The 8,873-nt window shown below is 49.2% G+C and overlaps 1 pseudogene; it reads left to right on the top strand.

Moving 5' to 3' along the window:
• Positions 1 to 1,906: 1,906 nt before the first annotated feature.
• LOC102489286 (NADH dehydrogenase [ubiquinone] flavoprotein 2, mitochondrial-like) lies at positions 1,907 to 7,049 on the top strand (annotated as a pseudogene).
• Positions 7,050 to 8,873: the final 1,824 nt, after the last annotated feature.

Genomic DNA, 8,873 nt, shown 5'->3' with positions numbered 1-8,873 from the left:
GTGGCGGGGGCGCCCCCTAAAAAAAACCCCCCAAAAAAAAAAAAAAAAAAGGGAAAAAAAAAAAAAAAGAATTCCTATTGATTTCTCAGGTGGAATTTTATCGATTTTCTTGGAAGGCCTGGAGGGATGACGTGGGAAACGCGACCCAAGATGCTGTAGCCAAGGATGGCTCTACCATCGCGGTCAGCTCTCCTGACCTGCATTGTGCAGCAAACCTAGCTTTTCTGATGGTGACCTGAAACGAGGGTCCAGCTCCTCCAGCAGCTGACGTGTGATCAGCCCATTCCTATTTTATTTCTTTAAAGGTGACCAGAGGGACCAGCAGGTGGCATGGTGTTTAAAGGCGCTGAATTCCCACATGACCGACAGTGGTTCTAGTCCTCGACCTGGTGGCTTGCTTTCTCGCTTTCCCTTTCTCTCTGTCTCTCTAAGGTCAAATTAAAATAAATAAATAAAAATTTTTACAAAATTAAATAAAGGTGACCAGAGAGAGACAAAGAGAGAGAGGAAAGTGAAAAAGCAAGCTGCCTGGACGTGCTGTACAAATGGAAAGGGGGATTGGATTTGAGAGAGGTAGTGATTGAATTGGTATTTATTATCAAAGCAATTAGGGAATTAAAGAGCCCAGGATAATTGCCAGAGTTGAACCTAGATGGCCAAGAGAACATCCATTGGTCCCTGAACTAATGAGAAGGAAGATAATGGATTTATTTCTACTTTGCAAATATGGAAGTTGTGAATGTGCATTATGAGATAGGACAAAGATTGAGCCTAAAGTTATATAGATCTTGAAGTCACCCACATGGAAATAAGAATTGAGGATACATGAGACTCGCAGTTGGCATAATGGCTATGTTGCTGGACTCCTATGTAGTCAAGTGCGGTTCGAGTACTAGACCCGGTGGCTAAAACTCATGCCGGGCGCATGTGCATGTGTGCCCAAGATCCCGAGAGGATAATGGAGGAGAAGGGATTGCGATTGTGGCATGGCCGTCTTCCCTGGGGGGTGATTTCTCGCTTTCAGTCTCTCTGTCTCTTTGTCTTCCTGGTGGGCATACGCGCCCTATAGCAAAAATCTCTCCCCCAAAAAGAATAACTGGGGCTGGCAGGTGGAGTGGTGGCCAAGAGTGCTAGACTCCCACATGTCCAACCGCAGTTCGCATCCTGGACCTGGTGGCTTGCTTTCTCAGTACCCCTCTCCTCCAACCTGTCCCGCTCTGGTCAAATTTTTTTCTTTTTTCTTTTTAGAGTGGTTTTCGCTGTAAGGGTGCATGCGCTCGCTAGACAGATAGAGAGACAGAAAGATAGAAAGTGAGAAATCACCCCCCAGGGGGATGGCCACACCGCAATCCCTTCTCCTCCATTCTCCTCTCGGGATCTTGGGCACGCACGCACACGCGCCGGGCGTGAGTTTAAGCTGCCGGGTCCGGGACTCACCGCGGTCGACTACGTGGGAGTCCAGCGACATAGCCATTACGCCAACTGCTGGTCCCTCTGGTCAAATTAAACAAAGTAAATAAAGTTTTTTTAATAAAAGAATTATTTATTTACTTTATTATTATTATTTTTAAAAATGTTTGCTGTAGGGCAAAAATTTGGCACGCTCACCAGAGAGAGAGAGAGACAGGGAAAGTGAAAAAAGCAAGTCACCAAGTCACCAAGTCCGGGACTCCAGTTGTAGTCAGCCATGTGGGAGTCCAACACCTTAACCACCACGTCACTTGTTGGCCCCTAGTTTATTTCTTGGGGCAGAGAGTCAGGTACCCTTGACAGGGTCTTGTTCTGCTAGGATCCTCCCCTCAGCCTCCCTGCCAGTCAGGACCACAAGCACAGCCTGGCTGGCCGGGTGTGCTCAAGTGAGCCCGGGATCTGAACCCGGTTCAGCCTCCCCTATGGCTCTGGTGCCATGCGGCAGTGCCCCATGGCCTGTGGCAGTGCGCTGGGCCTGTCATTCCCATTTTACAGGTGAGGAAACCGAGGCTGTGGGTGCTGCTGGCTCTCAGCCAGCTAGTGGTGGATTTGAACCACAGTCCGCTCTCCTTGCCTAGCTATCCCCCAGAGCCCCCTCTGCCCTTTCCCACCAAAATCCTAGAGGACAAGAGAGAAATGGGAGGAGGGCTGGGGCGAGGTGAGCCCAGCAGGTGGGGGGACATGGCGGAGGTCTCTGACCTTTGCCCGGCTCCGAGTGGCTGGTGGGGAGGGCCGCTGGCCGCTGGCTGTTTGCTTCTGCAATGTTTGCCCGTCTCAGGGACAGGAACGGGCTGAAGGTCGGCAGGTGGACCTCAGAGGCAGATTGCAAACAACTGCTGAGCGGGGGCAGGGGCAGGAGCAGAGTGGTCGGAAGGGGGAGTGGGCAGTGGGGCCGTGGGCCCCGGGACCTCAGTGTGTGTGTCTGAGGACAGGGCCATCTCTGAACCTGCCACTCTGCCCTCAAAGTCACTCTCATCTCTTCTTCTCTTCCCCCAGGGGCCCTGCCCCAGTTTAGACCCCATCCCCTCACCCGGAGTCCCTGTACCATCCACCCCTCTAATCTGGCATCTCCAACCACTCACCTCCCCAGCTGGCTGTTCTTTTTGAATATTTATTTGTTTATATTTGACCAGGGAGGGAGAAGGGAAGGGGAGTGAGAAAGCAAGCCGTCAAGTCTAGGACTTGAACTACAGTCGGCCATGTGGGAGTACAGTACAACACCCTTAACCGCCACACACCTGCTACCCACTCCCCCGCAAGTTGGCTGTTCTGGTTATGGCAGGGAAGTCTGGAGTGAGAAGGGCTTGAAATGTCCCTCTATCTCTTCTTTCTGCCTTCTTTCTGGGAGACCCATGTATTTATTTACTTATTTATTTATTTTTAATTACAAGTTTTTAAAAATAATTATTTTATTTAAGCTTATTTATTTACTTATTTTTAATTTGACCAGAGAGAGACACGAGAGAGAAAGAGAGAGAGAAAGTGAGAAAGCAAGCAGCCTGGTCCAAGACTCGAACTGTGGTCAACCATGTGAGAGTCCAGAGCCCTTATCCACCACGCCACCTGCCAGCCCCAATTTATTGATTTATTTTTGGGGAGAGGTTTTTTGCTATAGGGCACGTGCGCTCGCCAGACAGACAGAGAGAGACAGAGAGACAAAGCGAGAAATCACCCCCAGGGGGATGGCCATGCCGCAATCGCTTCCCCTCCATTCTCCTCTCGGGATCTTGGGCACACACGCACACGCACCCAGCGTGAGTTTAAGCCACCAGGTCCGGGACTCTAACCACGGTCGCCTACATGGGAGTCCAGCGACATAGCCATTACGCCAACTGCTGGTCCCTGTATGTGTTCATTTTGAGAATCTGCAATGACACGCACATTCCGTAAATTCACCTTTCAAAGCGTACAGGGTCAGTGCTTTCCAGGCAATCGGCCATTGCACAACTGAAAGCACATCTAATCCCAGGAGTTTTCATCACTCCAGAAGGAAGCCCGATGACCATTAGTGGTCACTCTTCCCTACCCTCTCCCCCGGCACAGGCGGCCAGGGGTCTGCTTTGTGTCTCAGTGGATTTGCCTGTTCTAGACATTTTACGTGAGTGGGATCATACTGCATGCTATATTTTGGGACTGGTTTCTTTTTTTTTTTATCCTGAAAAAAATTGATTTATTTATTATTATTCTTTTCTTAAAAAAATATTTTATTTAACTTTATTTATGTACTTATTTTAATTTGACCAGAAACAGACAGAGTAAGAGAGAGAGAGGGAAAGTGAGAAGCCACCAGGTCTGGGACTCGAACTGGTCAGCCATGTGGGAGTCCAGAACCCTCAATCACCGCACCACCTCCTGGCTCCTTCTTCTTTTAAATAGAGAGTTTTGCTATAGGTTGCTTGCTGGAGAGACAAAGAGACAGAAAGGAGAAATCACCCCCCAGGGGGATGACCACACTGCAATCCCCTTTCGTCCACTCTCCTCTTGGAATTTTGGGCATGCACACACATATGCTCAGGGTCAGTTTCAAGTACCCGGATCTGCTCGCCTAGCACAGCCGGGGAAAGGTGAATGGTTTGGCCCGCCATGTTCTTCTCCGCTGTGCTCTGCTCTGGGCCCTGGTGACTGGCCTCACTGCCCAGTGGGGAAGATATATAAGGAATTTGCACAGAATGGAGCTGGAGGAGCCTTACTTGTACACAGAGATACTCCTGAGAATAAGCCAAATACTCCATTTGATTTCCCACCAGGAAACTGTAAGAGGATAGAGGCAATTGTAAAAAACCATCCAGAAGGGCATCCAGCAGCAGCTGTGCTTCCAGTTGTGGATTTAGCACAAAGGCAAAATGGTTGGTTACCTCTGCTATGAACAAGGTTGCAGGAGTTTTACAAGTATCTCCAGTGAGGGTATATGAAGTGGCAACTGTTTATACAACGTATAATAGAGAGCACCACGTTCAGGTCTGCACTGCTACACCTTGCAGGCTTCGAAACTGACAGCAAATTGGAAGCCATTCAGAAAAAGCTTGGATTAAAAGTTGGCGAGACTATGCCTGACAAACTTTTCACTCTAATAGAGGTGGAATGTTTAGGAGCCTGTGTAAATGCACCGATGGTTCAAATAAATGACAATTACCATGAGGATTTGACACCGAACGATATTGAAGAAATTATCAATGAGCTCAAGGCTGGCAAAATGCCAAAACCTGGGCCAAGAAGTGGGTGGTTGTCTTGTGAGCCAGCTGGAGGTCTTAACTCTCATTCATTGAGAGCTAACCACCAGAAGGACCTGGCTTTGGTGTTCAAAAAAAAAAAAAAAGTAGCCGGATCTGGGACTTGAACTGTGGTCAATCATGTGAGATTTCAGTGACATAACCATTATGCCATCTGCTAGTCCTGCCTCAGCTCTTTTCACACCTGTGTAATACTCCACTGTAGACACATACATATATAACCACTGGGTATGGATCACATACATGGATCCGTTCATCCGTTCATCAATGGATAGGCCTCTGGGTGGTTTCCACTTTTCGCCTATTTTTTTCTTTTTTTGCCAGCGACTGCATGAATCCACCAGAGAACAACAGAGAAAGGAAAGGAGAAAGCACCCTCTCACCCCTGGGGGAGTGTTCACCCTGCAATCCCTTCATCACTCCCTCCCTTCAGGAGTTTGGGCATACCTTCGCACACATCTGGACTGATTTTTCTTCTTCTTCTTTTTTATTTTTCTTTTTAAGAATTACTTATTTATTTAATTCCATTTGTGACTGTTGTTTTTTGATTTGACCACCAGAGAGAGAGAGAGAGAGAGAGAGAGAAAGGGAAAGTGAGAAAGCAAGCCACTAGGTCTGGGACTTGAACCATGGTCGGTCATGTGGGAATCCAGCGCCCTTATCCACCACACCGCCTGCCAGCCCCCTGGACTGATTTTTCAAGCTACCAGGTCAGGGACTCAAACCGCACAGTGGGCCACGTGGGATCCAGCCGTAGTAATCACGTCACTGGCTGGCCCTGTGTGTTGGTTCTTTTGACTGATTTAGTTCGGTGTTTTGGTTTTTGCTCTAGGGCTCGTGTACTCCATGGCAGAGAAACAGAGAGAGAAGAAAAGTGGAAAATACGCAACCCCAGGGTGGGTGGTCAGGTCGCAATCCCTTCTCCTCCGTTTTCTTCTTGTCTTCATCCTGTTGGAATTTGGGGCACGGCTGTGCGTCCAGCCTGTTTCCCAAGCCAGCAGGACCAGGATTTGAACCCAGTGGGCCATGTGGGATCTGACTCCCTTAACCAGGAGGCCATGGGCCAGCCCTAACATACTCCCATTTCAGTCATTGAACCATACATTACATTGTACATTCAATATTTGTTCTACTCAGTTTGGGTTTGGGAGTATGTATTGAATTGTCAGTGTCATTTTTTACTTTGCTGTGGAACGTATTTCCAAAACCTATTCTACTTGGGACCATTAAGTGGCGTGGTGGTTAAGGCACTGCGCATATAGCCGACCATGGTTCAAGTCCTGGACCCGGTGACTTGCTTTCTCACTTTCCTTTTCTATGTCTCCCTCTGGGCAAAATAAAATAAATGAATTAATAAATAAAATTAAATAAATAAATTTTACAAAGAAAACTTATTCTGCGTATTTACATGAATTCCTTTCTGTGTTGACGCAAGAGGGAGAGGGAGAGAGAGAACATCCCCCATTGGGGTGTGGTCGCGCTGCAATCCTTCTCCCATTTTTTTGATTGTGGTGGCCACGCATCACACGGGCCCAGAGTGTTTCTCTAGCCCTGGGGCCAGCATCTCTCCTGCAGTTGGCCACGTGGGACCTGGTTTTCTGTCCACGGCGCTTAGTGACTCCACCGCAGGGCTGGCTCCGCAGGCCCACTTGTTTGTCCATCGTTCTCTCCCACATCCTCCCACCTGCCCACCCCGTCTTCATTTTACAGCCTCGGCACTGTCTCCTAGCTCTTACTTTTCTCTCAGCGTGCTTTTTTCTGGGGGAGGGAGAAATTTTTGCTATAGGGTGCATGTGCTTTCTGGAGAGAGAGACAGAGAGACAGAAAGCGAGAAATCACCCCCCCCCAGGGGGGACGGCCACGCATCAATCCCTTCTCCTCCATTCTCCTCTCAGGATCTTGGACATGCACAAACGCATCCGGCATGAGTTTAAGCCACTGGGTTTGAAACTCTAACCAGGGTCAACTATGTGGGAGTCCAGTGATCTAACGATCACACCACCTGCATGCATTTTTTTAAAAAAAGAATTATTTATTTAATTTTATTCATCCATTCATTTATTTTTAATCTGCTAGAGAGAAATACACGCAAAGAGAGAGAGGGGAAGTGAGAAAGCAAGCCATCAGGTCCGGGACTCGAACCATGGTCAGCCATGCGGGAGTGTCTGGCGCCTTAACCCCCATGCCACCTGCTGGTCCCATCCCTCAGCATGCATTTTTTAGTCTCTTCAAGTTTGCTGTGTGAGCACCTCGCTCCTTTCTTCTGTTCCACATTTCATGGCTTTGCTCCCCTAATGATGGGTCCCTGGGTTGCTCCCAACTCCCATCCTACAGATCACACTGCAGTGAACATGAAGTCCGTCTTCCCGTGTTTCTCGGCCCCCAGGGGGACGCAGGCACGCACACACTTAGCAGTTTGCTGCCCACGAGTATGACGCGGTCCACTCCGGAGGCGTGTGTGTAGCCTCCCTGGAGCCCGTTGTGCTCACCAACGCCCGGCCTTTGCCACTTTCTGCTGGGCACATGGCACTTTTGTGGTTATTTTATTCTCCTGGCCTGTGAGACCGAGCCTCTCGTCAATCCCAGCCTGCGTGCTCACTCCACGAACTGCTCGTCCATCTTCTCTGTCCCTGTGCGTCTACTGGATCTCCAGAACCTTTTGGAAATTATAAAAATGCCTTGGGGGCCAGCAGGTGGCGTGGAGGCGAAGGCGCTGGCTCCCACGTGACTCTGTGGTTAGAGTCCTGCACCTGGTGGCTTAAGAAACATGCCAAACATATGTGCATGTGCGTCCAAGGTCCCAGCAGGGAGAAAGGAGAAGGGATTTCAGCGTGGCCATCCCCCGGGGGCTGATTTCTCACATTCCCGCTCCGTCTCTCGCTCTGTCTCTCTCCGGGAGCACATGCTCCCTATGGCAAAAATCTTTCAAAACATGCACTCCCCTGGGGCCGTTCTTGTGGCCCAGTGGTTAACAGAGCTGTGTCCCGCGCAGCAGACTGCGGTTTGAAATCCCAGTCCATGTGTCCATCATAGTTTTCAAGCTACCGGGGCACAGAATGGAGAAATGGAGAAGGGATTGTAGCCTGCCCATGCCCTACCGAGGGGGCGAGGGGGCGCTTTCTCCCACTCTTTCTGTCTCTGTCTCTCTGCCTCTTCCTGGGAAGCACACGTGTCCTCTGGCTATTAAAAAAAGAGAAGAAATGCTGGACCAGCCCATGGCGTGGTGATTAAGGCAGCTGGATCCCACATGGCCAGCTGAGTGATTTGAGTCCAGTTAATTTGTTTCAGGTCTAAGCATTTTTTTTTTGGTTGTTGTTGGGGGAGAGGGTGGTTTTTTTTGGCTACAGGGCACATGCGCTGGCCAGAAAGACAGCGAGAGACAGAGAGAGACAGGAAGTGGCCAGCATCCCCAGGGGGGATGGCCACACCGCAACCCCTTCTCCCCCATTATCCTCTCAGGATCTTGGGCACGCACGCACACGCACCTGGCGTGAGTTTAAGCCACGGGGTCCGGGACTTGAACTGTGGTCAGCTACATGGGAGTCTAGTGACATAGCCATTATGCCAACTGCTGGTCCCAGCATTTTCTTTTTCCTTTTCTTCTACTTCTTTTTAAAAAATATTTTGCCAGGAGACCAGCAGTTAGCGTAATGGCTATGTTGCTGGATTCCCATGTAGTCAACTGCGGTTCGAGTCCTGGACTGGGAGACTTAAACTCATGCCAGGCGTGTGTGTGTGTGTGTGTGTGTGTGCACCCAAGATCCTGAGAGGAGAATGGAGAAGGGATTGCGGTGTGGCCCTCCTCCCCGGGGGGTGATTTCTCACTTTCTGTCTCTCTATCTCTGTCTGTCTGGCGAACACACATGCCCTGTAGCAAAAACCTCTCTAAAAGAAAAAAAAAGAAAAAAAAATTTGCCAGAGGATATGTGCACTTACCCAAGAGGAAAGGAAAGTGAGAAAGCACTCCCCATGGGGAATGGCCATGCCACAATCCCTTCTCCTCCAGTTTTTCTTTCAGGATTTTGAGCATGCACCTAGACGCATCTGGAGTGTTTCTCAAGCCACCAGGCCCTCTGCGTTTTTCTTTCTTTCTCTCTCTCTCTTTCTTTTTCTTCTTCCTTCCTTCCTTCCTTCCTTCTTTCTTTCTTCCTTCCTTTCTTTTTTTTTTTTTTT

This window comes from Tupaia chinensis, unplaced genomic scaffold (genome assembly GCF_000334495.1).
Source record: "Tupaia chinensis unplaced genomic scaffold, TupChi_1.0 Scaffold000067_1, whole genome shotgun sequence".
Lineage (NCBI taxonomy): Eukaryota > Metazoa > Chordata > Mammalia > Scandentia > Tupaiidae > Tupaia > Tupaia belangeri.
The sequence above is the reverse complement of the archived record's forward strand: the minus strand, read 5'-3'. Positions and strand labels throughout refer to the sequence as shown.